At 45.9% G+C, this 27,593-nt stretch overlaps 1 pseudogene; it reads left to right on the forward strand.

Moving 5' to 3' along the window:
- Window positions 1–9,161: 9,161 nt before the first annotated feature.
- Window positions 9,162–21,433, forward strand: LOC137345759 (netrin-G1-like; annotated as a pseudogene).
- Window positions 21,434–27,593: the final 6,160 nt, after the last annotated feature.

Genomic DNA, 27,593 nt, shown 5'->3' on the forward strand with positions numbered 1-27,593 from the left:
GCCAAAGCCTGTAATTTATACCCTGTGGGATCTCCCCGGGGATATTGAGGTTGCCACATTGTTCAAACTTTTTTTTTTAATTGAACAAACAGATTACGACATCAAGTTCAGTCCGTGTTGTGATCGAATATATTTATTTCTGCGATTGATTTGGAAAACTCCAAAGACTGGACAATTCTGATCACATTAATTAACTAATGAAAATTGGAAGCTGTATTCTCCCAGCAATGAGGTTGTTCTTTCAAACACCATCATTTCCATCTCTAGATCTCATGTTGTTTCAGTGATGTCCTTCACTCGACTGTGGTTCGGGTGGTGAAGAGCAGATTGCAGCCATCGTCCATCTGGGCCTTGAGCTGCAGGCTCTCATTGTAAAGCATGGAGAACTGGGACTGCAGGCAGTGAAACTTTGGGGAGTCCTTCACCATCTCACTGGCAAGAGTCTTCAGCTGTTGCTGGGGAGGGGAGAGTGGGGAGGAGGCACAGGACAAGGACAGGGTTAACCAGAGAGAGGGATTCACTGCCCCGCATCATGTATGACCAATCAGAGTAAACACAGGACCAAGAGGAGGCCATTCAGCCCCCCGAGCTTGTTCCGTCTTTTGATGGAAGTTGTGGGTTGAGGGAAGAGGAGATCGGGGTACAGATGAGAGTTTTAAAGTGACGGAGGGTCTCTTGGCTGTGAGAAGGAGCAGTGAAATCCTTTACTTCCACCTGAACGTGTAAATGGGACCTTGGTGTAATGTCTCATGCAAATAACAAAACCTCCAACAGTGCAGCACTCCCTCAGTACTGCTCCTCTGACAGTGCAGCGCTCCCTCATTACTGTCCTTACAACACAGCAGCACTCCCTCAGTACTGCCCCTCTGATAGTGGAGCACTCCCTCAGTACTCTCCCTCTGACAGTACAGCACTCCCTCGTAGAAACAGAGGAAGTATAGATTCTGGAATGGTTCCTGCAGACTGTAAGGTAGCAAATGTAACTCCACTATTTAAGAAAGGAGGAAGAGAGAGAAAAAACAGGGAAACTACAGACCTTTTAATCTGACATCAGTTGTCGGCAAAATGCTAGAATCCATTCTAAATGATGTGATAACTGGGTACTTAGAAAATAATGGTAGATTGGGCAGAGTCAGCATGGATTTATGAAAGAGACATCATGTTTCACAAACCTTTTCGAGGTTTTTGAAGATGTAACCAGCAGAATGGATCAGGGGGAATCAGTGGATGTGGTGTGTTTGGATTTTCAGAAGGCTTTCGATGAAGGTCCCACACAGAAGTTTCGTAAGCAAAATTCAAGCACCTGGGCTTGGGGGTAATATACTGGCATGGATTGAGAATTGGTTATTGGACAGAAACAGAGAGTTGGAATAAACAGGTCATTCTCAGATTGGCAGGTTGTGACTAGTGGGGTTCCGCAAGGATCAGTATTTGGGCCCCAGCTGTTCACAATCTATATCAATAATTTGGATGGGAGGACCAAATGTAATATTTCCAAGTTTGCTCATGACACAGAACTAGATGGGAATGTGAGTTGTGGAGAGGATGCAAAGAGGCTTCAAGGTGCTTTAGACAGACTAAGTGAGTGAGGAAGAAAATGCCAGATGGAATATAATGTGGAAAATGTGAAGTTATCCACTTTGGTAGGCAAAATAGAGTGCTGCAAGCAATTAGGAAGACAAATGGTATGTTGCCCTTTATTGCAAAGAGGATTTGAGTGCAGGAGTAAAGATGTCTTGCGACAATTGTATCGAGCCTTGGTGAGACTGTATACAGTTTTGGTCTCCTTAACTAAGGAAGGATAATCTTGCCATAGAAGGAGTGTAACAAAGGTTCACCAGACTGATCCCTGGGACGACAGGATTGTCCTCGGAGGATTGAGGAGACTGGGCCTATATTCTGCAGAGTTCACAAAGATGAGAGGTGATCTCATTGAAACATACAAAATTCTTACAGGTTCAACAGGGTAGTTGCAGGAAGGATGTTTCCATTGGCTGGGCGGAGTGGGGGTGAGGGGGCGATGGTCAAGAACCAAGGAAAACAGTCTCAGAATAATGGGTGGGCCATTTCGGACTGAGATGAGGAGGAATGTCTTCACTCAGGGTGGTGAATCTGTGGAATCCTCTACCCCAGAGGTCTGTGGAGACTCAGTCATTCAGCATTTTCAAGATGGAGATTGATAGATTTCTAGATATTAAGGATATCAAGGGATATGGGGACAGTGCGGGAAAATGGCATTGAGGTCGAAGATCAGCCATGATCGAGCAGGCTCGAGGGGCCAAATGGTAAACTCCTGCTCCTATTTCTTATGTTCCTATGATGAAGCATTCTCTCAATATAGAGCCTTTGACAATGCAGCACCCGCTCAGTACTGTCCCTCTGACAGTGCAGCACTCCCCAAGTTTCTTCCTTTCAGTTACAGTTAGGGGAGGCGGTAGCATAGTGGTATTGTCATTGGGCTAGTAACCCAGAGACCCAGGGTACTGCTCTGGGGACATGGGTTCAAATCCCACCACAGCAGAAAATGGAATTTGAATTCAATTAATAAATCTGGAATTAAAAAAGCTCGTCTAATGATGGCCATGAAACCATTGTTAATTGTTGTAAAAACCCATCTGCTGTCCTGACCTGGTCTGGCCTACATGTGACTCCAGACCCACATCAATGTGGTTGACTCTTACATGCCCTCTGAAATGGCCTAGCAAGCCACTCAGTTGTATCTCACAGTTACGAAGTCAACAGCACTGTGGCTGTACCTACCCCACATGGACTGCGGTGGTTCAAGAAGGCAGCTCACCACCATCTTCTGAAGGGCAATTAGGGATGGACAATAAATGCTGGTCTGGCCAGCGATACCCACATCCCATGAATGAAGATAAAAAAAAAAGTTTTAGTTATTTTTTCTTTTTTTCTTTTAAAAATGTTTTACAATATTTTTTTTAATGTTTATTTCATTTCATCTTAGTTTGTTCAGTTTGCTTACCCACTGTTTTTTTTTCATGTTTGTACTTGCTGCTGTTCAATCTTCAGTCCGTTAACACCCTATCTGTACTAATGCTTTGCCTTTCAACACACCATTAACATATTGTTTGCCTTTGCTCCATGACCTTTTGGTCAGCAATGTGGCCTTGTCCAATCTACACATTCTCCTTTGTTATCTCTTGCCCCAACGCTGCCTCACTTGCTTATAACCTTTGACATTTCTAATATTTGCCAGTTCCGAAGAAGGGTCACTGACCCGAAACGTTAACTCTGCTTCTCTTTGCACAGATGCTGCCAGACCTGCTGAGTATTTCCAGCATTTCTAGTTTTTATTTATTATAAGAAAAAAGTTGTTGTCAGAAAAGCTGTAGTGCTCTCTCTTCAGCTTCACTGCCTCCAACTGCCTGCAGTAGTCAGCTGTTGCTCAAGGGATATAGAGGCTTTGATAAGGAAAAAAAGGAGGCTTATGGCATATTCAAGGCACTGAAAACTGCAGAGGCACGAGAGGAGTATGGAAAGTGGAGTGGGGTAATTAAAAAAGTAATTAGGAGAGCGAAGAGGGGACATGAAAAAACACTGGTGGGCAAGATAAAGGAAAATCTCAAGGCATTTTCTAAGTATACTAAAGGCAAGAAGATAACCAGGGAAAGAGTAGGGCCCATTAGGGACCAGAGTGGCAATCTGTGTGCAAAGCCAAAGGACATAGGTGAGGCTTTAAATGATTACTTTTCATTTGTGTTCACTATGGAGAAGGAGGATGTAAGTGTAGAGATCAGGAAGGGAATTGTGATATACTTGAACAAATTAGCATTGAAAGGGAGGAAGTATTAGCTGTTTTAGTGAGTTAAAAGTGGATAAATCCCCAGGCCCAGATGAAATGTATCCCAGGCTGTTATGTGAGGCAACGGAGGAAATAGCAGGGGCTCTGACACAAATTTTCAAATCCTCTCTGGCCTCAGGAGAGGTACCAGAGGACAGCAAATGTGGGACCATCATTCAAGAAGGGGAGCAGGGATAAACCAGGTAATTACAGGTCAGTGAGTCTAACATCAGTGGCAGGGAAACTATTGGAAAAAGTTCTGAGGGTCAGGATTAATCTCCACTTGGAGAGGCAGAGATTAATCAGAAATAGTCAGCATGGCTTTGTCAGGGGGAGATCGTGTCTAACAAACTTGATTGAAGTTGTCGAAGAGGTAACTCGATGTGTAAATGAGAGTAAGGCAGTTGATGTAGTCTACATGGACTTCAGTAAGGCTTTTGATAAGGTCCCACATGGGAGATTGGTCAATAAGGTAAGAGCCCATGGTATCCAGGGCAATTTGGTAAATTGGATCCAAAATTGGCTGAGTGGCAGGAGACAGAGGGTGATGGTCGAGGGTTGTTTTTGTGAGTGGAAGCCTGTGACCAGTGGTGTACCGCAGGGATCGGTGCTGGGACCCTTGCTATTTGCAGTGCACATTAATAATTTAGACATGAATATAGGATGTACGATCAGTAAGTTTGCAGATGACACGAAATTTGGTGGTGTTGTTAATAGTGAGGAGGAAAGTCTTAGATTACAGAAAGATATAGATGGGCTGGTAAGATGGGCAGAGCAGTGGCAAATGGAATTTAATCCTGAGAAGTGTGAGGTGATGCATTTTGGATGGTAGGACCCAAGAAAGTACAGAGGGTCAGAGGGACCTTGGTGTACTTGTCCATAGATCACTGAAGGCAGCAGCACTGGTAGATAAGGTGGTTAGAAAGACATATGGAATACTTGCTTTTATTAGCTGAAGCATAGAAGATAAGAGCAAAGAGGTTATGATGGAGCTGTATAAAGCGCTAGTTAGGCCACAGCTGGAGTGTGTACAGTTCTGGTCCCACACGAGAGGAAGGATCTGATTGCACTGGAGAGGCTGCAGAGGAGATCCACCAGAATGTTAGCTGTGCTGGAGCATTTCAGCTATGAAGAGAGATTGGATAGGCTAGGGTTGTTTTCCTTAGAGCAGAGAAGGCTGAGGGGGTACCTGATTGAGATGTACAAAATTATGAGGGGCATTGATAGGATGGATAGGAAGAAACTTTTTCCCTTAGCGGAGGGATCAATAACCAGGGGGCATAGATTGAAGGTAACGGGCAGGAGGTTTCGAGGGGATTTGAGGAAAAAAATTTTCACCCAGAGGGTGCTTAAAATCTGGAACACACTACCTGAAAGGGTGGTAGAGGCAGGAACCCTCACAACATTTAAGTAGTATTTAGATGTGCACTTGAAATGCCACAGCATACAAGGCCACGGGCCAAGTACTGAAACATGGGATTAGAATAGATAGGCGCTTGATGGCCAGCACAGACACGATGGGCCGAAGGGCCTGTCTCTGTGCTGTATAACTCTACAATTCTATGACTCAGCAGTTCCAATGAGCAAGCAACCAACCCCAATTTTTTTCATAACAATTTAAAAACAGATAAATAAAATAGGACTCAAAATAAAATACCATTCTCGGCATCGATAATGCACCCCAGCCCCTGCAGTGCCTGAAACGAACTAGCAGACATCGCATGCTCCCTCTCTAGGGACACCTGGTCGCAAAGGTAACTTCGAAGTGGCGCAGGCAATCAGGTGGGACGGGTTGGCTACATACAGTTGGTATATAATTGGCCGGACATGGGGCATCCCTGACGTACTCCTCTCGCAAAGTGAAGGGGCACCATCAATGATCTGTTAACATTGACCAGACACACTGCTGCTGTGTATATAATTCGGACACAGGCCACAAAATAAAGCCCGATTCCGAACGCACTCAAAATCCCGAAAAGGTATTCATGTTGAACACCTTCTCCTTATTGAGGCAGAGATAAACCAGTTCTCTGGGAAAGATGGATCAGGTCTCGGACCAGGTGGATGCTGTCCTAGATGGACTGGCTCAGGACTGTGTAGGACTGGTCAGGGTGGATTATGTGAGCCAGTAAGGAGCCTAGGTGGGGAAACATAGCCCGGGCAAAGATCTTATAATCCGTGTTGTGGGAGACCGGACCCCAGTTCTTAAGCATCTGGACTTAGCCCCTCTTTGGCAGCAGGATGATGACCACCCTGCGCCATGAGAGGGGCGTCTCCCCAGTCGCCAGGCTTTCCCCCAGGACCCGTGCGTAACCACCACCCAGGACATCCCAGAATGCCCTGAGGAAATCAACAGTCAACCCGTCCTGGGGATTTGCCCCTCGAGAGCTGATGGAGGGCGCTGGTCAGTTCCAACATCGTGAGCGGAGCCTCCAGTACTTCGGCGCCCTCCAGGCTGACCTTCTGCAAGTCCTCCCAGAAAACTCTGCACACGTCCTCTCTGGACGGATTCAGAGAGAACAACGTGCTGTAATACCCTCTGGATCCATAAAAGAGGATCTGTCGTCGGCCAGCAGCTCAACGAGCTGCTTACGTCCCCCTGCCATTTTCCCAGTGAGTAGAAGGGTGAGGCACGGTCCAAATCTTCCAGAATCTGGATCCACGACCTCACGTATGTGCCTCAAGACCCTACGAGCTGCCTCAGCGTGTCCTTCTTCTCTTTGTAGGCCGGCCACAGGGCCGTGTCCAGGATGGCCTGACCGAGACTGGCCTCCAAGTCAAGAACCTTCCTCTCCAGGCGCCCTCTCTCGGTTTCCCATCACTTAATCGACCCTTGCACGTACTCCTGATAGAAGACACAGATGTGCCTCTTGCCCACATCCCACCATAGCATCAAGGAATGGATGCCCTCCTGCTTCCTTCTCCAGTCAGCCCAGAATCAACGGAATGGATCCTGGAATTGCTCGTCCTCCAGCAGCCAGTTGTCAAAGTGCCAGTACACGAACCCAGCCCATGTACGGAGTAGAAGTGGCACAGCCTGGTCAGACTTGTATAGAATTTGAAAAGGTAAAGCAAATTAATTTAGATCATTGGATGTGGGCACCAAAGGTAAAGGCCGTGTATAATAACCGCACCCCCCCCGAAGAACTCATTCTCCTGGAAGAATTTAAAAATTCACTCCCTCTATTAGTAAGAACCCATGTAGAGAACTAGAAGGTTTCAACAGCCGGACAGACAGCTGAGATCACTGATGATTACGAGCTTGTTTACAAGCCCATACTCTTTGTCTATTATCTCCACAAACCAGAAAGGGATAGATGGTGGGAGAATAAAGGAAGGCAAGTAGCCAGCAACAAGAAGGGACAGCTGGGAACGCCTCGGGATCTCCTCCTCTGGCCAGAAAGGAAGATGCTGAGGGTGGAAGTGAGGTCCGCAGCCCAAGTGTTACCATTGTCACAAAGTGGGACACCTTGGTGCAGAACCTGGCAGTTGTGGGGTAAACACATGGGACTTATTGGGGTACACAAAGCCAATGCAGAGAAAGGGTCCTGACCAAGAGTATGACAAATCAGCTGTGACTCCAGCTGTAAGGCCAAGTTAAAAAACCCGCTGAGAGTGCCGGGGTAGTGAATAAGATAACTGACAGTTATAGGGAATTCTTGTCAAAAGTGAAAGTAACTCCTTATCCCTCAAGTGAGGCAGGTAAGCCTATAGTTATACTTAGGGATACAGGAACCACCCAAACTCTTTTGCTGGGAAAGGCATAACTTTTCCACCAGAGAGTGCACTGAATGCCAAGGTTTCAGTGAATGGAATTGGCAGGGAGTATATACCCGTACCTTTGTAACAGGTACACCTGGAGTGTGACCTAATGTCTGGAATAGTAACTGTAGAAGTTACCCATACTTTGCCAGGAGATGGGGTTGACCTAATCCTGGAGAATGATTTGGCCAGAACGAAGGTAGTCGTTTCTCCAGTAGTCACATAAAATCCAAGTGAAGTTGGAGGCAGGAAAAGCTCTAACTGAAGCTGAGGCAAAGGGAGTTCCAGCAGACTGCAATGTTAAAAATGGAATTCTGATAAGGAAGTGGGAGATCTCCTCACAGACCTGCAGCTGAAGAATCGACAGTTGTTCACCAGATAATGGCACTGCTCAAGTATCGCCAGGAACTATTAAGGATAATGCATGAAATTCCTATAGTGGGACATGTGGGGGATCCGGAAGACCCAATCATGTATAAGTCAACATTTTTACTGGCCAAGTCTTTCCAAGGACGTGGTGCAGTTTTGTGAAACGTGCCAGATGTGGGAAAACCCTAACCTGCCATTAAACTGGCACCTCTAATTCCCAGACCAGTTTTAGCAAACCTTTTAGTAGGATGTTGGTCGATTGTGTGGGACTTTAACCGAAAACAAAAGCGGGACACCAATATAGATTCACTATCATGGACATGGTTACTCAATTCCCAGAGGCCATTCCCTTGAGGACAGTTGCTGCTAAGTTAGTGGTACAGAAGTTAACCCAATTCTTCACTAGATATGGATTACCAATTGAGAGTCAGTCGGATCAAGGTTCCAGCTGGATGTCTAAAACCTTTCAACAAGTTATGGGTAATTTGAGTATAACACAGTTAAAGTCCTCAACATACCATCTAAAGGCATAAGGGGCTATAGAACGGTACCATAAGACCCTCAAAATAATGATCAGGGCATACTGTCATGAATATCCCCATGATTGGGCTAAAGGGCTAGAATTTCTTTTGTTTGCCACTAGGATTTCACCTAATGAGTCGACTGGGTTTAGTCCTTTTGAATTAGTTTCTGGACATGAGATATGAGGTCCTCTAAAACTAATTAAAGAAAGGTTTTTAGAACAGAGAGATGAATCTTCTGTGCTAGATTATGTATCCATGTTCCGGGCACGGCTCACGTGAATCTGAAAAGTGGCTCAGGAGCACCTTAATGCTTTCCAAACAAACATGAAGAAATGGGCAGAGCAGCATGTCAAGATCTGAACATTTCAACCAGGGGATGAGGTGTTAGTAGTACTGCCTTTACAGGGTGAACCATTGAAAGCAAAGCTCAGTGGTCCGTATAAATTGGTCAAAAGCATGGATAAAGTAAATTGTTTGATTCTCACCCCAGATCGCCGGAAAAAGAATTGGAAATATCACACCAATATGTTGAAACAATATCATTGCCGGGAGGAGGATAAGCCAGTACAGGTTTGTTCGGTAACAGGGACAGTGAAGGATGAAAGGGATAGTGAGGATGAGGCAGAAGGAGACCTAGACAATTCTCAGTTGAACCTCCTAATATCCGGTTAGCTAATACTGAATTGTTAAGGAGATTGGACACGATGCTTTCATATTTAGATGCAGAACAACGAGAAGACCTAACAAGGCTACTCGCGACTTTAAAAAGAGTCTGTAGGCACAACCAGGATGATGTGGATATCGGGGAATCCGTTCATATAAAACAGTATCCTTATTGCTTAAGTCCAGACAAACAGGCCCAGGTAAAAGCAGAAATCCAATACATGCTGGAAAACTACCTAACTGAACCCAGTCAAAGCAGCTGGAGTTCCCCAGTGGTATTATAGCCTACACTTGATGGTTCAACTAAACTCTGCATAGACTGCAGAAAAGTTAATGCAGTAACAAAGGCAGACTCCTACCAGACTTGCTTCGAAGACTGTTATGTGTGATGAAGAGCCCCACCTGTCAAGAATGAGGCATATTAATTTTGCCACATGAACATTAATCTTAAACTGTTGCTGGAGTGGAGAGATGTCTTGTTTAAAGAGATCAGGAGTGGCTGGCAAAACATTTGCATCCTAAGAGACAGTCAGCCAGGAAAAGACAAGGGGAACTGCTCACTGATTCAATTAACAGAGATTGGTCTGGACATCTTGCAAAAGACAGCACTACATCCTCTGACCGAGAGCTTTGGAATCCACAAACGAAGGAGTTTGTTAAAAAAGCGAGTCACATAACTAACCTGCTGGCCCAAGTCTGGTTTCGAACTGCTCACAGGACAGCCTGGCTGAGACTGCAGATTGCAACTGATCCTGGAAGAAGTCAGCCGCTCTCTCTTTCTCTCTCTCTCTCACACTATTCTCTGGATCCACTGAAGTCACTTAAACTTCAAGAGAGCAAAGACTCCAACATCGAAACAAGTTTTAAAGTGTGCACTGGGCCCCAATGAAATGGCAAGACTTACCAGCAACCAAACACTCCACATCGAACTCAATGGACTGTAAATAGAATCCAGCTATTGCCTCAAACTTTTCTCCTTTATTCTTTCTACTTTTTCTGTCTCTATCTGTGTGTGTGTTTAATCACATATGCACGCTAGCGTGGTCACGTCACGTATTCGTAGTCATTAACCGAATTAGAGTTTAAGATTAATAAACTTCCACCTTTCTTGTTTAAATCTAAGAAAACCTGTCTGATTGATTTCTTTGCCTTGCAGTTGGAAAACAGTGAACAAGGATTTACTGAGGGGGAGCTAAAAACATGTGCTTTTAAAAATTAAATCCTGTTACAGTTAAACCAAGTAAAGGCTGAGAGGGAACCCCTAGACCCCTTCCTCACCTAGTCGTAACAAGTGACAGAGTGGGCAGTGCTATGTTTCTTACAAAAACAAATTTGTTAGAGGGATACTGGCAAGTATCCTCAAAGAAATATCAGCCTTTGTCATAGTCTTTCCCAGTGCCAAGTGATGCCATTTCGACAAAAAAAAATGCCACAGCAACTTTTCAGACTAATGAACCAAGTGGGAGCCAGTGTTCCTAACTGTGTGGTTTACCTTAATGATGTGCTGGTATACAGCGACACTTGGAAGGAACACTTGAAACAACTAGAATCTCTGTGTGGAAAATTACAATCAGCTGATTTAATAATAAACCTTGCTAAAAGTGAATTCGCAAAAGTGAGAGTAACCTACCTAGGGCATATAGTAGGGCAAAGATAAGTGTTGCCAAGAACAGCAAAAGTACCAAGATTGGTGGAGTTCCCTACCCTTAAGACTAAATGAGAAATCATGAAGTTTTTGAGGATATGTGGTTTCAACCAAATGTTTGTACGATAGTGGCTCCACTGACAGATTTGTTACAAAAAAAGAACACCAAGGTAGGGTGGTCAGGGAAGTGCCAACTTTCATTTGAGAGGCTGAAAGCCATTTTGATTAATGAACTCGTGTTGGCTGCTCCAAATTTCACTAAGCCCTTCAAAGTAGCGATTGATGCTAATGACCTGAGTATTGGTGCAGTCTTGTTACAAGACGATGAATCAGGTATAGAAAGGCCAGTGGGATACTTTTCCCAATAGTTAAATAGACATCAAAAAAGATATTTAACAGTGAAAAAATAAACCCTCGGTTTGTTATTGGCTCTTGAGCATTTTGAAGTCTATGTCCACCACGATTACAGAGAGACACTGGTATTTGATGACCAAAGCACTGTAGCCTTTGAGGACAAATTCAAAAATCAGGATGCCAGACTCTTCCAATGAAGTTTACTATTGCAGCATTATCATTTAAAGATTATTAAAATTGCAGGGAAAAATAATGTAATTGCGGATGCTTTATCCAGAATCTTACTGTGCTTTCAGTTAGATGAGTGCAAAGGTGGTAGAAAGCAGAACTCTATTAACTACAAGTAAAAAGTGAATGAGAATGAATGTGTAAATGTGTTTTAAAAATTTTCACCTTCTGTTTTTCCATACTTTTCCATGCATTTGAAAATTCTGTTTCATTCCTCCAAGGGTGGGGGTGTTACGAATGCTCCGTTTTTTTGTTAAATTTTGAGGATTTGTGTCTTAAAACTAAAAAAAAAAGATTCCATAGATGCTGGAATTGGTGTTTTTTTTTAAAGAGGTTATCAGAAGGTCTTTTGGAGTTGGCGTGCAAACAGCAACTACTGTTTGCACTTGTTGCTGTTCAATATTCAGTATATTCACACCTAATCTGTACTAATACTTTGTCTTTCAACACACCATTAACATATTGTTTGCCTTTGCTCCCTGACCTTTTGGTCAGCTATGTGGCCTGGTCCAATCTGCACCTTCTCCTTTGTTATCTCTTGCTCAACCCCCACCTCACTTGTTTATAATCTGTGACTTTTCTAATATTTGTCAGTTCCGAAGAAGGGTCACTGACCCGAAACGTTAACTCTGCTTCTCTTTCCACAGATGCTGCCAGACCTGCTGAGTGAATCCAGTATTTCTTGTTTTTGTTAACTACTGGAAGGCACCTGTTATCAGATAAATACCCAGCAGGGGGCTTTTTTGATTCAATGAAGATGTTTACAGTGAAGTGACAGGTCAAGATTTATAGGGGTCAGGAGGCTTGACTCCTGAGATGTCTTTGGCTTCACTTTGTATAGAGTTGGAGTGTGAACTACTTTGAAGACAGTCGGAGAAAACTTGCCAAGAGTGCAAACCCCAACTCCATTTGTTCCATCTCTTTGAAAAACCTGCCAGTTTTTCCATCTCTTTAAGAAGTCCTGAGAAGGAAGTGTATGAAACCGATGGAAACTGTTACCACATTTCTCCTGGAAAGCCTGCCCAAACTGATCTTCACAGTCGCCTGAAAAGAACTGTTCTAGGAAGATCCCAGTGATAGCCATCAACGCTTTTTTTGGGAAGCCAAACCGGAGAAAAAGGACATCTGACATCTTTTCATATCTTCTCTTTTTTCTTCAAGAATTTGGGCCAAAATATTTGTTTTTGTCTGTTTTATTTTCTCATAGAGCTTGAAAGAGTAAATCTCTTTTTTTTGGTGTGTGTGTGTGTGTGTGTGTGTGTGTGTGTGTGTGTGTGTGTGTGTGTGTGTGTGTGTGTGTGTGTGTGTGTGTGTGTGTGTGTGTGTGTGTGTGTGAGAGAGAGAGGGGCTATGGGAACATATATTTCAATTTGTGTGTTATTGCTTTGCTTCGTTACTGGATAAGACTTGTTTTATAATAAACTAATAATTTTGTTGTTTACTGAAGAAAACTGGTTGGTGTATTTTATTTTGGGATAAAAATAGAATCTCTGATCTATGATTGACCATATTGCTAACTGGGAAATAAATTAAATGTATGTTGTGACCTGTGGAGAAGTGGAACTATAAAAACAGTGCACTCCTCCTGACTCGGTCATGACATGTATCTAACTCGTGCTGTATCTGTTCTGGCAGTGTTTGATGGGACAGTGTAGAGGGAGCTTTACTCTGTATCTAACCCATTTTGTTCCTGTCTCCATTTCCAGGAGAACCCGTACATGTGCAACAACAAGTGGCTTTGGAGAGAGTACAGAAGAGGTTTACTAAGATGTTGCCTGGTCTGGAGGGCATTACCTATGAGGAGAGGTTGGATAAACTCGGATTGTTTTCACTGGAACGACGGAGCTGGAGGGACGACATGATAGAGGTTTACAAAGTTATGAGTGGCATGGACAGAGTGGATAGTCAGAAGCTTTTTCCCAGGGTGGAAGAGTCAGTTACTAGGGGACATAGGTTTAAGCTGAGAGGGGATGTGCGAGGCAAGTTTTTTGCATAGAGGGTGGCAAGTGCCTGGAACTTGCTACCGGGGGAGGTGGTGGAGGCAGGTATGATAGCGGCGTTTAAGAGGCATCTTGACAAATACATGAATAGGATGGGAATAGAGGGATACGGACCCCAGACTGCAGAAGGTTTTAGTTTCGGCAGGCATCAAAATCGGCGCAGGCTTGGAGGGTCGAATGGCCTGTTCCTGTGCTGTACTGTTCTTTGTCCTTTGGTCTTTGAGTGTGACGCTCGCACGCCCAAGCTCGTACACCCGCCTGAGCTGATGCTGGATGACGAGGGGCGGATTCCCAACACCTTTTGGCAAAGTGTCTCCTGGAGGAGTTTCCCCGAGCCGCTCCTGGTCAACATTACTCTGTCCTGGGGCAAGAGCATCGAGCTGACCGAGGACATAGTCATCACCTTCGAGACAGGCCGGCCGGAGCAGATGGTCCTGGAGAAGTCTCTGGACCATGGCCGGACGTGGCAGCCCGACCAGAGCCGACTGCCTCAACTCCTTCAGGATGGAGCCGAGAAGGGCCCGGGATCTGAGGCCGGCCTCGGTGCTGGACATCATCTGTACGGAGGAGTACTCCAGGGGCTATGTGGAGAAGATGGTCCGCTTCGTGATCCAGGAGCATTTTGCCCTGTTTGGGGGACCCCGTCTCCGTGACATGGCCTCACTGTACGGCCAGCTGGACACCACCAAGGATCTGAGGGACTTCTTCACCCTGACCGACCTGCGGCTCAGGCTGCTCCGGCCGGCCACTGGGCCCACCAGTGTTGACCCACTCAACCTCTCCAAATACTTCTACGCCATCTCCAACCTGGACATCCGCAGGCGGTGAGAGCTTCTCAACACTTCTGGACAGAGTCACTGACCCCACACTTCACATCCAGGCAGCACCGGGTCAGGGTCAACATCTGGGGGCGGCACGATCAGGGTCAACATCTGGGACAGGGCCACGATCAGGGCCAATATCTGGGATCACTCTCACTCTGTCGGAGATTCCCGGAGGGTGAGAGCTTCTCACTGTTTCTGCTCAGACTCACTGATGTGAGCACTCGGTAACTGGTGAGGTTTTACAGTGATAGATCGGGATCCCTCCCTCGGCCCACTCAGCACTGTCAGCTGCCCCTGTGTGGACTGTAAAAGCTTCCCTGAATGTCTCTGTGACAGCCTGTACAGAGCAGCACTGTGACAGCTCCCCCTGTCCCTGGTGATGGACTTGTTAGTGAGCTTTCAGAGTCCTGCTGGCTGGCTCACCATGAGGGAGCCATTTCCTGCTCAGTGTTCAACCAATCGAGCAGCATGGAGCGAGCAGAATCTGTCCCTTTACTCTCAACACTGCCTACATCCAGTCTCATCAGGATTCAGAGAATCAGACAGCACAGAAGGAGGCCATTCATCCCATCGTGCCTGTGCTGGCTCTTTGAAAGAGCTATTCAATTAGTTCCACTCCCCTGCTCTTTCCCTTTAGACCTGTAAATTTTCCCCTTGTAGTATTGAATGTTATTATTGGATTTTCCAGTGCCCTTTCAGGCAGAACATTCCAGATCACAACAACTCGCTGTGTAAATAAAATTCTCCTCCTCTCCCCCTCTGGTTCTTTTACCAAATCCCTTCAATCTGTGTCTCTCTGGTCACCCACCCTCCTGCCACTGGAAACAGTTTCTCCTTATTTACTCGATCAAAGCCGCTGATGATTTAATGAATGATTCTGACTGAACACTTCCTTCCTGTTCAATCTATATTCAGTCTCGATCAGTGAATTCCCATTCGCCCATCACACAATCTCCGGGACTCGGAGCCATTACCTCATTATTCTACACTCAGCTTCTGGGAGACTCACTCGAGCTTTTAGTCCAGGAGAATCTTCAGACACTAATTAGAGAATAGGAGCAGGAAAATGTTTACGATGCCGTTCATTTGACTCCAAGGAACTGTCCGTGTTTTGCTTAGTTTGGTAAATATTTCACAGAACTGTGAATTGACAAACTGTGCAATGTCCAATCTGCAGATATTGAAGCTTCTCCTTCGCAGTGAGTTAAACAGCGGCTCGATGTTGTTAATACAGAGTCAGCGAGAGCAGTGTTCTCACGCTTCACGGCAGAGAGACGGGTCCAACACTTTGGGCCTTTCCAAATCACACTTACTAAACAACAACAACTTGTATTTATATAGCACTTTTAACATAGTAAAACATCCCAAACTGCTTCACAGGAGAGTAAATCAGACCAAATATGCCACTGAGATCCATAAGGAGATATTAGGACAGGTGACCAAAAGCTTGCTAAAGAGGTCAGTATTAAAGAGTGTTTTAAAGGAGGAGAGAGAGGGGTAGAGAGATGGACAGGTTTAGGGAGGGAATTCCAGAGCTTTGGGCCCAGGCAGCTGAAGGCACAGCTACTATCAGTGAAGCAATGGATTCGCTGTCAATGTGTGAGAGATCCCAGGTTCAAATCCCAGATCAACCCCCAATTAAAATATGTTGAAACCATGCAGGACAAAGCCCCCAGCTAAGATATATGATTCTGATTGCAGTGGGAGCAATGCACTGTTAATTCAGTCCCGTTGCTCCACAGGTCACAGCATATTTTTTAAGCTTTCCAAATCAGAAAAAGCAACCAAATTGAACACCATGGTAACCCCCAAATATAGTGGAACTAACCAAGTATCTTTAGATAACAACAAATGAACTATTTTTTAAAATCTGAAACGTGACTATGATAAACCAATGTCTAAAGATGTTATAACTTCTTGTTAAAAAAACTAACTCTCGCATTCACATATATATACTAAAAATTAACAGTACTTCAGTTTTTAATTAGTTGACTGAAAAAGTAGTCTTTGCAAGTTACATTCCTGACAAATAGAGTCTTCCAATATAGAAAAAGTCAAAGGTCGCTTGAAGTCTTCACAGTGGTCCGATGGAAATTAAAGGTCCTTCAAAGATAGGAACTCAGCAGTTCAGTTTGGCTTTTGGATTATTAAATTGTGCGCTTCAATGATGAACACAGCAATACCGATACTTTGTGAAGAAAAGCTTTTCTTATTTTTCTTTGGGAATTAAATTGGCTTGAAGCTTTGTAGAATTTTGAGAGAGAGAAATAACACAGCTTCTTCAGTTCAAATTACCTCAGAACTCTGTGTGCTTAAAACCAGTTTTTGCCAGCAAGTTTCAAAAGTCAAACTGCAACATTGAATCATGTGTCCTCTCTCTCCTGCTGTTGTTGCTTGGCAACCAGTTTGCAATCTGGCAGAGTGAGTGTCCGGTACTTTCTGTTTTAAAGGTGCACTAATACTTTCACAGTCTTAAAGGCACACACAATATTTCCGAGGAGAAAAAAACAAGAGCGTGACAATGCGATTGTGTCCGTTAGAATATTTAAAAAAAATTTCACCAGCAGGTTGTCCCTGACTTCAGTCCCGAACCTGCCTTTTCCCAGTCTGTGCCTGTGTCCCGATCTAGCCAACTGATCCCAAACCCCACACTCTGCTTCCTTTTTCTATCCTGAATCACTGATATCCACTCCTGTCAGTTTTCCTGTCACATTTCTTGGAGATTTCTATTGAAAAGAAGAGTTGTTTGTTCTGTAAACCATACTCATTCTATCACTGAATGTTGCTCATTCACCTGATCTGAAGCTGGAGTTCCCGGTGAACTAACACTGGAACCAGTGGGGAGAAAAATGTTAGAGTTTCCAGAGCTAAGCTGGTAAAGGGGGAGCGGAGTCCCGGAGTGGAGAGTCCGCTGTCGAACAGAGCTGATCAGGTTATTTTAAACCAGCCTGTTGTTGTTTGTTACCAGGTGAAAGTGCAATCTTCACACCAACAACTGTATCTTGGAGAAGGGGAAGCTGAGTTGTGAGTGTGAACACAACACGACGGGGCCGGACTGCGGGAGATGTAAGAAAGGTTTTCAAGGCCGACGGTGGACAGCGGGCTCGTACCTCCCAATCCCCAAAGGGACGGCCAATGTCTGTGAGTAACGAGCGCTTCTCCGGCCCAGCCCAGTGCCGGCGGAAGATTCACTTCATATTTCATTCTCATCGTAACTCCCAGCAATGCATCAATTCCAAAATACAACCCAATGGATGTTTGTGATTGTGTTAATGTGTAAACAGAGACTGACAGTGGGAGATTGTACAGATACAGAATCAGAGAATCAGACAGCACAGAAGGAGGACATTCGGCCCATCGTGCCTGTGCCAGCTCTTTGAAAGATCTATCCAATTAATCCCACTCTCCTGCTCTTTCCCCATAACCCTGTAAATTCATCCTTTTCAAATATTTATTCAATTCCCTTTTGAAAGTTATCATTGAATCTGCTTCCACCGCCCTTTCAGGCAGAACATTCCAGATCACAACAACTCTCTGTGTATAAATAAAATTCTCCTCCTCTCCCCCTCTGGTTCTTTACTAATTCTCTTCAATCTGTGTCCTCTGGTCACTGACCCTCCTGCCACTGGAAACACTTTCTCCTTATTTACTCCATCAAAACCCTTCAGGATTTTGAAGCCTCTCTCAGTGAGTAAACAAGGTGGAATTGCTGACATGATGTAGAGAGTGAGGTTAGAATAGTCGTATGGGTTAAATGTGATGAAATCTCACTTGGACACACACACAGATCCAGAGGTAGCAGTGAGGTGGAGACTGATGTGTGAATGGAATGTTAACAGCTGGATGAACATCTGGGGAACAGCTGGAGAGGGTGAAAGGAGAATAAGCCTCTGTGTAATAAATATCTGAAGCAGATCAGGAAGTGAAGGTTGTGAGGGATATCTGTGGTCATTGCTGTGTGTGGAATGTCCCGAGATCAGGAAACAGAGAGTGACACAAATGGGCAGTGGGGGAGGGGTCTATGTGATTACTGACCCCCTTACGTATAAACCCTGCTCACTTACACATTAATCACACGTAGTGGGAACGTACTTACACACTAACCTCACACTCGCCTTATGTGAGCACTTTAGTAACTCGACCTGGTCTCACCTCGAGCTGGTGTGAATCCCCAATGAGATCTTTGTTTGTGAGTTTGAGTGAGGTCGATCGCATGAACACTCCATGTGATGGGTTGTATTCGTGTGTTTATTAATAAAGATTGTTAATCAAACGTCTATCTAACTCTTTGTTTTTCTCTTTCCCTCTCCAAGCCTCCCTGACACTGTCGCCAGTGACCGTAAGTAAGATCTACGCTCTCTGACCTGTGACCTGCTGACCCAGAGCATATTTCTGTATCGGGATTGAACCGTTCCCCTCAAACTTCCCTTGTCCCTCACTGACCGAGGAACAGGTTTAGGTGTGAACGGGGGGGTGAGTGAGGAACAGGTGTAGGTGTGAATGGGGAGTGAGTGTGAACAGGTGTAGGTGTGAACGGGGAGTGAGTGTGAGCAGGTGTAGGTGTGAACAGGGACTGGGATCTGAAATCTGCTTGTTTGTGTCTGTGGAGTAAAGTTTAATCTCCTCGATCGGTGAAGCAGATACGAAGCAGGGAGGTTGTAATATATACAACACTCATCTGAGCTAAGAGGAAAGTGTGTCTTAACTCAGACTTAGTGAGAACATTCAGTGGGAAGTGGAGGGAATATTTGTAGGAAGCCTGAGACCAGGATCAATGGGAACCAGTTGTAATTCCATTATCCCAGACATAGGACTGGGAACTGGATGAGTGTCTCGGAACTCAATCTGTTCACCCTTGTTCCCAGATTTTTCATCAACGTGTTCCTGTTTATTTAACCTTTCACATGCTGCCCATCTCTTTCCAAACCATCCGTTACATTGAATCCCCAAACCCACACTCACACTGACCGAATGTGACCATAACTCACCACACTGACCGGAAGTGACCATACCTCCCCACAATGGCCAGGAGTGACCATAACTCTTTCCACTGACTGGGAGTGCGATACTGGAGCAGGAACATGTGGGTACTGGACCTTCAGCTGCCTGGACCTTAAGCTCTGAAATTCCTTCCCTAAACCTCTCTTCCTCTCCACCTGTCTCTCCTCCTCTAAGATGCTCCTTAAAACCTATCTCTTTGACTGAGTTTTTGGTCCCCGTCCTAATATCTCCTCCCGTGTCTCAGTGTCAGTTTTTGTCTTATTGGTGATGAGGTGGAGATGAACAAGCTGTTTGTTTGTCTCTCGGAGCCTCTTGCAGTGGTGGACAGTCTCCACTCGATGTGTGTGTGTACACAGTACAGATGTTGTGTTCAGACTGTGCGTTGTTCTCCAACTGGGATTAATAATTGCTGATTTCTCCTGACACATGCAGCTGACCCAAAGCTGGGTCACACACGGCCAAGTATCTCATCACTAGAGGTTGCAAACCCAAAGCAAAGTAGGAGCTCGCAAACAATGTGGCTGGATTAGAGCAGAAAAAGAAAGCACGACTTTCAATTATACAGAACTCCCTCAGGACTGACGCTGTGACAGTGCAGCACTCACACAGTGCTGACCCTGTGACAGTGCAGCACTCACACAGTGCTGACCCTGTGACAGTGCAGCACTCACACAGTGCTGACCCTGTGACAGTGCAGCACTCACACAGTGCTGACCCTGTGACAGTGCAGCACTCACACAGTGCTGACCCTGTGACAGTGCAGCACTCACACAGTGCTGACCCTGTGACAGTGCAGCACTCACACAGTGCTGACCCTGTGACAGTGCAGCACTCACACAGTGCTGACCCTGTGACAGTGCAGCACTCACTCAGTGCTGACCCTGTGACAGTGCAGCACTCCCTCAGCACGGACTCTCTGACAATGCAGCACTCCCTCAGTACTGACCCTCCAACAGTCTCCCAGCATCAATCCTTGTGGAACATTACTTCCCAACTTGTGCCAGTCTGAGTAACTGGCTTTAACCTCTGCTCTCTGTTTACTCTTTCTTCGCCAAATCGTTATCCATTCTGCTGCAACCCCGCTCACTCCAAATGTTCTGAATTCAATCGTCAGTCTACGATGTGGTACCTGATGAAAGTCTAAATATATAACATCAACTACATTACCCACCTTGACTCTTTCTATGGCTTCTTCAAAGAGTTCAATAAGGTTGGTTATGCTTGACCTTCCATTTTGGAATCTATGCTGATCACACGTTATTATAGTTTTAGTTTCTGAATGTTTTTCTATCATATCTTTGAGTAAGGATTCCATTATCTTTCCTCCCACTGATGTTAAGCTCATTGGTCTATTGTTCCCTTGACATGTTCTATTACCCTTTTAAATATAGAAATCACATGATCTGTCTGCCTGTCCTCTTAATGAATTTCTAATTCCACTGTAACAGAGCCTCTGTTATCTCTTCCCTAACTGCTTATAATATTTGCAGATACAATCCATCTGGGTCAGGGGTTTTATCCTCTCTAAGTTTGATTCGTTTATCAATTATCTCCTCCCTTTCTATCTTTATATCTTTTTGATTTCTTCCTCTGATGGTCATCTCCATCATGTTAGTCTCCCTGGTAAATCCCGAGGCAAAGTAATTATTTCATATTTCTGCCATTTTACTGTCATTACCTGTGAGTTGACCGTGTTTATCCCTGAGTGACCCGATCCCTGTCCTGATTTTCCATTAGTTATTTCTGTGTCTTTCCAATACTTTACGAATTAATTTTATATTCCTTGATAATTTAATTCCAAAGTTTCTCTTTCTTTTTCTAATTGTTTCTTCATATCTTTCCGAACCCTTATATATTCCCTTTGGAATCTGCTCTGATTATTCTTTATTAATATTCTCAGTGTCTGGATGTTTTTATAATAAAATGTTGTTGTAAAAGTGAAACACTGGGAGTGGTGACAGTTGAAACAATCTGTAACATGGGGAGATTTTCAATGATCTGAACCTTTCTTTTTTCTGCCTCTTGCAGTGGGTGTGTGTGATAACTTGCTGACACGGTGTGAGAATGGAGGAGTGTGTGAGGACAATGGGAGGTGTCTCTGCCCCGCTCCCTACACCCGCCTCCTGTGTGAGAAAGTCCAGTGCAGGAAGGAAGCGGGAGGATGTGTCTCCCAATCCCCCGGCCGGGACCCCACCTTACACCGGGTGCTGCTGTCACTGACTGCACTGCTAACCACTGCTAACGGCCGCCCGCCGCTCTGACCCACTTCCAGCGCCATGGCAGCTCACCGGAAGGTGCGAAGAGAACAGGAGAATCCAGCATTTACTGCGTCTCCGTTAAAACAGGCTCCCATCCCCCGCACTCCCGGGAAAGGCAAACTGGAACCGAGGCCTGAGCCCAGACACCCAGCCAGCTCGACTGGATCTCAGAGCCCAGAAGGAATGGGCAGTCAGTGGGGACTGGACTCTCTGACTCCCCACGTCACCGAGGCAGCTGCTAATATTCATTCTCCAATCGCCAGCCGCTCGTCCCATGTCGAGCTTTGGGACAAAGAAACAAAGAAAGGACTTGGATTTCTACAGAACCTTTCACCACCTCAGGACGTCCCAAAGTGCTTTACAGTCAATGAAGGACCTTTTCAACAAACAGCAATGTAATCATGAGCAGATAATCTGTTTTAGTGATGTTGGTTGTCGGATAAATATTGGTCAGGACACCAGGGAGAACTCCCCTGCTCTTCTTCAAATAGTGACCGTGGGATCTTTTACACCCACCCGAGAGGGCAGACGGGGCCTCGGTTTAACATTTCGTCCTAGAGACAGCACCTCAGATAGTGCAACACTCATTCCCTCCCTCCTCTCCCCTCCCCTCTCTCCCTCCCCTCCCTCTCCTGTGAGGCATTGCTGAGTGGGGACCAGGCCTCTCTGTCGGTGCATCGTGACCTGAGGGAATGTGAGGAGCAGCTTCGAGTGTCCCACAGTCTGGGCTTCAGTGAGCGTTGCTGTGTAATCCTGGTCACTGGGGTTTTGTGTAATCACTTCCTCCCCACCCGCCCGCCGACCCCCTCCTTATGAAATCCCGCTCCTATCCTGGTCTATCCACGGAGGCTGCATCAGTCCCATGTGGAATAATCGTGAGCAGTGATCGCAGTGTTAGTGTGTTTATTGATTGTTTTGTATTGAGATGAAGTTATTTTCTTGCAATCCCACAAGGTGTGATGTAGTTTTTGTATGAATAGTGGTTTGTGTTAGTGAATATATCTGTCACTGTGGAACTCCCAGCGATGGCAGCAATGAGACCATTTTCTTTGTCTGATTTTCCTGTGCACAGCTTTCTCTGGAACTGCAATTTGCTGCATCAAAGAATCGGAGTTTCCAGCTCAGGAAATTCTCCCAGGATCCAGCAAAGGCCTCGTCACTTTACACTGGACGACAATAAAAACTCCTGCATCAAGTGTCCTGGCCTCAGGACCCAGCTCCTGACTGTGTGACAGAGGGGGATCGATGCGGACAGGAGGGGGAGGAGGATCGGCAGGTTGGGGGAGCGGAGTGGAGAGGGGAGGGTGAAGGGATTTTGCTGCCGGGTTTCCTACAATGCAACAGTGACTACACTTGTGAAGTATTTAATTGGTTGTGAAGCACTTTCACATCCACCTCCGTTACTTTGCCCTGAGTTTATTTTATACAGATGGTTCAAAGCTTTTACTGCAGATGGAGGGAGGGAGGGAGGCACGGGGAGAGGGGGAGGCAGAGGAATGAGCTGTGGAGTGTATCAGATACACAATGATCAATGAGCATGTGGTGTCCGTCTGTTCACTCCAGACCTTCTGCGACCAATGAGCATCACAGGGGTTGGAGTACATTGTCGATGTGGATAATAGGGTCTTAATATAAGTTTGTTTTATTTCCCTGTTTTATTAAAGTTATTCATTTAAAATACACATAAATTAGGCCTGGGAAATAAAGGATGCCTCGACAAGTAAAAAACAGTCAGACACAGAGTCAGGCTTCCTTAACAATATCTGACCAAACACTCCCAGTGCAGGTACATGAAACAAAAGCTCCCTGTACACTTTCTTGACACAGTGAGGAGGGACAGATGGAGCGAGAGGGAGGGGTAGAGAGAGGATGTGGTGAGAGAAGGAGGGAGATAGAGGAAATGGAAGGGGAGAGAGGTGAATGGGACAGTGGTTAGGGCAAGGAGATGCATGAGGGAGGTTGGTGAGTGAGGATGAGAGATGGAATGGGTGGAGTGGGAGGATGGAGGAGGGTGAGATGGAGAGGGAGAGGAACTTGGTGAGAGAGAATGTAGGGAGTGAGGGAGTCGATAGAGACAGGGGGGAGTAAGATGGGAAAGGGAAGAGGGATGGAGAGATGGGGAGAGGGTGTGGTTGGGAGAGGGGCAAGGTTGAGAGGGATTCAGGGCAGAGGGGAGGGAGAGAGAGAAAGAGAATGACAAAGAGCAATTGAGAGTGAGTGTAATTTAGAGAGGAGAAGAGAAAGGGATGGAGAGAGTTTGGGGGGTAGAGGGAGCTGAGAGAGGGGAAGTGAGGAAAGAGAAATTGGGTGGAAGACAGAAATTGAAAGAGAAAATGAGAGCTAAAGACTGAAGCAGAGAGATAGAGAGAAAGAGAGAGATGAACAGAGAACAGTGAGGGAGACACAGGGAAAGAGAGACAGAGAATAACAATCAGTGCCCAGGATTTCCAGGTTGGAGATGGTGCAGAAGGATTTGGAGAGGTTCAGTGGGTCAACACTTGGCTGGGGGAGGTTATCGAGATCGGGAGGGGTGTAGGAGCTGGAGGAGGTCACAAAGATAGGGAGGAGTTTAGGTTGGAGGAGTTTATAGAGATAGGGAGGAGTGTAGGGGCTGGAGGAGGTTGTAATGTTAAAGAGGGGTGTAGGGTTGGAGGAAAGAAATAGGAAGGGGTGAGGCAATGGAGGGATTTGAAAGCAAGTATGTGAATTTTAAAATCGAGGCGTTGCGGAACCAGGAGCCAAAATAAGGCAATGAGCACAGGGGTTGATGCGCAAACAGAGTTTGTTGTGAGTGAAGACATGGCAGCAGTGTTTTGGATGACCTCAAGTTTAAGGAGGGTAGAATGTGGGAGACCAGCCAGGAATGCTTCAGAATAGTCGAGTCTAGAGTTAACAAAGGAATGGATGACGGTTTCAGCAGCAGATGAGCTGACGCAGGGGTGGAGTCGGGAGATGTTACAGAGGTTGAAATAGGTGGTCTTAGTGATGGAGTGAATATGAGCTCGGAAGCTCATCTCAGGTTGTGAACAGTCTGGTTGAGCCTCAGGCAGTTGCCAGGGAGATGGATGGAGTTGGTGGCTCGAGAACAGAGTTTGTAGGAGCACCAAAGAGAATGGCTTCTGCCTTCCCGATACTTAAATGGAGGAAATTTCTGCCCTCCCAGTGCTGGATGTCAGATAAGCAGTTTAATAATTCATCAACAGTGGAGGAGTTGAGAGAGGTGGTGGTGAGAGAGAGCTGGATGTTGTCAGTGTACATGTGAAAATTAACAGTGTGTTTTCAGATGATGTGACTGAGGGGCAGCATGTAGATGAGAAATAGGAGGGGCCAAGTGTAGATCCTTGGGGACACCAGAGGTAACGGTGTGGGAGCAGGAAGAGAAACCATTACAAGTGATTCTCTGACTATGATTAGATAGATAAGCATGGAACCAGGTGAGAGTAGTCCCACCCAGCTGGACAACAGTGCAGAGGTGTTGGAGGAGGATGGTGTGGTCAATCGGGTCAAAGGCTGCAGACAGGTGGAGAAGGACAAGGAGGGAAAGTTTACCTTTGTCAAAGTCACATAGGATGTCATTTGCGACTTTGATAAGAGTTGTTTCAGTACGGTGACAGAAGCAGAAACCTGATTGGAGGATTCAAACATGGTGTCCCGGGAAAGATGGCCATGGATTTGGGAGGTGACAACAGGTTCAAGGAATTTGGAGAGGAAAGGGAGTTTGGAGATGGGGGTAAGTTTGCAAAGACAGAGCGGGTCAAGGGTTGTCTGTTTTTTTTTTATAATAAGGGTGATAACTGGAGATTTGAAAAAGAGAGGGACAGAACCTGAGGGCAGGGAACCGTTAACAGTATCAGCTAACATGGGATCCAGGAAGGGACTCGGCCCCATCCATCCAAGCACCGTGAAGCTGAGGCCCCGGGGTGGCCGGTTGCTGTGCCAAGCTCGACACCACTCCCTCATCCTATGTCCCGACTCCCTATCCTTGTCCCTCGGCTGGGCTTGTCCAGACGCAAACCACCCCACAACAACATTGTTTAAGTCGGAGAGAGAGATGGCAGTGACCAGGTTGGGTAAATGGAAGGGAGATGGACTCAATTAAGAGTCTCCAGAAAAAAAATCAATACACGTGAGATGATTTCCAGCATTTTGCTTTTGGAAGAACATTTTTTCTGAGCAGATGTGAGGAGCTGAGAATCGAACCAGTGGAGGTGGAGGAGAGACTGTGGCTGCTGTTTACCCTCCTGCCCTGCAGGGGGTGGTGTTAGTCTCTTCCAGCCCCCACTCCCGCCGCTGGGGGTATTTTCACATCCCCAGCGATTCCTGCTGTCATTCAGTTGATGGAAGTCTGGGGATAAATATTCCATTCATGGACTGGAAACACTGGGACCTGCCTCTGGGCTGCTCTCAGTTGTTTTGTTTATTCATTAATTGAATAATTGATGTAACCGGATATTTCACTGCGCTCTTGACCTGCTCTCTGAACTTGGACTGAGTCACCACATAAATAAATGTGTTTGTGCAGCAACTTAAATTCAACAGCATAAATACGACTCGTCGAAATATATAAAAAGAATCATCATCGAAGTGATATCCAATGTTAAAGTAATCTAAAACGAATCCCAACCACAGAAGTATGAAGCTGCCAGATATGGTGAAGAGTAAAATCACAGACTTCCTTCTGCTCTCCATCTCTGGGTCACTGCGATTCTCTCCCTTGCTCTGACCCCTCAGTCCCTTACGGACTCGACTGGCCACTAAAATGTGTCTGACTGTCAGAGTATTGAGCAACAGGATTAAAGCGAATGGGATCAATGGGGTTAAAATCGTATCAAACCTGTCAAATCCCACCCATCCAGGCTCAGTATAATAGCTTGGCTTTGTATAACAGAACCATGGTACATTGTCGATTATTACTCCCGGTTCATATCTAAAGTAGATGGGGATGTTTTTTGAACAGAGGAGAATGCAGGTTGTTGCTAGAATCACAGCCGCAGTTTTCTTGGTGCAATATTTTGTTTTCAGCTTCTGGCAACAAATGGCCACAAATCGATCAAAGGTGAAAGTGACGGTGAACCAGACAGAACAGTCTACGGCTGCATCAATCAGGACATCGATAACACTACACACAGGGGTGATGTACAGGAAGCTCACCGGGAAATAGTAATTATTGATCCTGAACAGTATGACCTCAGTGATAATGACCAGTAGATCGGCCGTTGCCATGGCCACCAGGTAGCGAGTGGTACAGGTGGAGAGGCCGCACTTTCCCCGGGACAGGATCACAATCGCCAGTAAATTAACTGTGAGAGAGAGAAGGGAAAAGAGACTGGAAATTACTGATCAAACATTCTCCGTGTCTGACCCAGACAGTAAGGGCAGGATTTTAGCACCAAAAACAGGGGAGTTGGGGGCGGGTCAGAGGTTAAAATGTAAAAATCTGAACGTCTCCCCCAACCGGCCTCAGAGCCGCCTACGTCTGGGTTTAATGGAGTCGGGAAAGGGGACGGACAGACAACCACTCCCAGGAGGCGGGTTAGTAATTTAAATATTTGAATGAAGCTGGAAGTCTCTGATTTAATCTGTTTTACAGGTTTAACTCTGGCTGACTGGGTTTCCTTGTTATACCTCACGCTACATATAAAGACACCTGAGATTGGTGATTGGAACAGTTTCCCCCTCTGGGATCAGAATGATCCCTCAGAATCATCCGCCCCACCCTGGGACAGCACCACACCTTCCCCACAATCGGACAGCACCAATGTGCGGGATCGGACTGCACCACCCCCAGGATCAGAACACCCACCCCAGGTTCGGACCTCACCATCCTCAGGATTGGAAACCACACGATAGGACTTCACCCACTCCCTCCGGGGTCAGACCGCACCACCCTGGGGAACGGACTCCCCCCACTCTGTGAACGCACACCACCACTCCCTGGGATCGGACCCCACCACTCCCCGGGATCGCACGCCATCACTCTCCAGGATTGAACCCCAACACTCCCTTGGATTACCAAGCATCTAACCTCACCGCCCCCGGAATTTAACCCCTTTACCCCTAGATTGTACCTCTGCACCGCGATCGGACTTTCCTCCCTGGACGGGAACATCAATGGGTTCAGACCCCTCTCCCAGGTTCAGACCACCCTCCCACATCCCCCCCA

The sequence above is a fragment of the Heterodontus francisci genome, chromosome 29 (assembly GCF_036365525.1).
Source record: "Heterodontus francisci isolate sHetFra1 chromosome 29, sHetFra1.hap1, whole genome shotgun sequence".
NCBI lineage: Eukaryota > Metazoa > Chordata > Chondrichthyes > Heterodontiformes > Heterodontidae > Heterodontus > Heterodontus francisci.